This window comes from Cynara cardunculus (assembly GCF_001531365.2).
Source record: "Cynara cardunculus var. scolymus isolate 2C chromosome LG 16, CcrdV1, whole genome shotgun sequence".
NCBI lineage: Eukaryota > Viridiplantae > Streptophyta > Magnoliopsida > Asterales > Asteraceae > Cynara > Cynara cardunculus.
In genome coordinates, this window is record NC_037543.1 from 20,652,999 (window position 1) to 20,653,899 (window position 901).

Sequence of the window (901 nt, forward strand, 5' to 3'; positions counted from 1 at the left end):
TTTTAATATTTCATTTTATTCTTTATCTCAGTCGATGTTATAATATGACTTTATGTGATTTTGAGAAATCGATGATGTTTTTTATTTTTGAATAAAATATATGTTTGAAGATATCATAAAATTTTGACAAAAATATATCGATATTADTATCAAATTAACTATTTGAAATTCCTCATTGTTTTGTGTAATGTTTTAATTCAATTTTTTTAATAATTTAATGTATGTACAATGAAGTAATTTATATTTGGTTTAATAATATAATTTTTTTATAAATATAATAATTATTTATTTTGTTGGAACTCGATAATTATTATAATTATATTTTAGATTTTTTATATTTTAAAATGAGATGTCCATCCTCGTTCGAGGTACAACAATGTGTTGAACTACTTCAACAAGTTTGCGCGTAAGATATCCTGCATCAATGAATGGGAAGATCGAAAAGTTGGAAGAAGAAAAGATTTTTTGAGCTATTTTACAAATAATCTCTCATGGATTTATTGGTGCTGCACTTTTTTTCTTGGCAGGAACAAGTTATGATAGAATACGTCTATCTCTTGACTCGAAATGGGAGCAGGTTTGAAAAAGGATCTTAGAGTGTCTAGGGTTGGGCCAGGAGGGCAGTCCCTGCTCGACGGGTGCAGTCAAGCTCCCTTCTGCCTTTGCGAAAAGGTTCTCGATTGATTCAAACACTGTACCTATTTTCATATCCGTAATAGTGCGAAAACGAAAAGAAGGCCCGACCCCAAGTACGGGAGAAGGGGTGCCTCCTCACAAAGGGGGTCGCTCCTTAGATGAATATATAGATACCGACTCTATTAGATGGTCACAAAAACCAATCTTATTTCTGAAATAAAAGCAATAAATAATCAAAATTATAAAACCCATTGGAAGGGGTAGT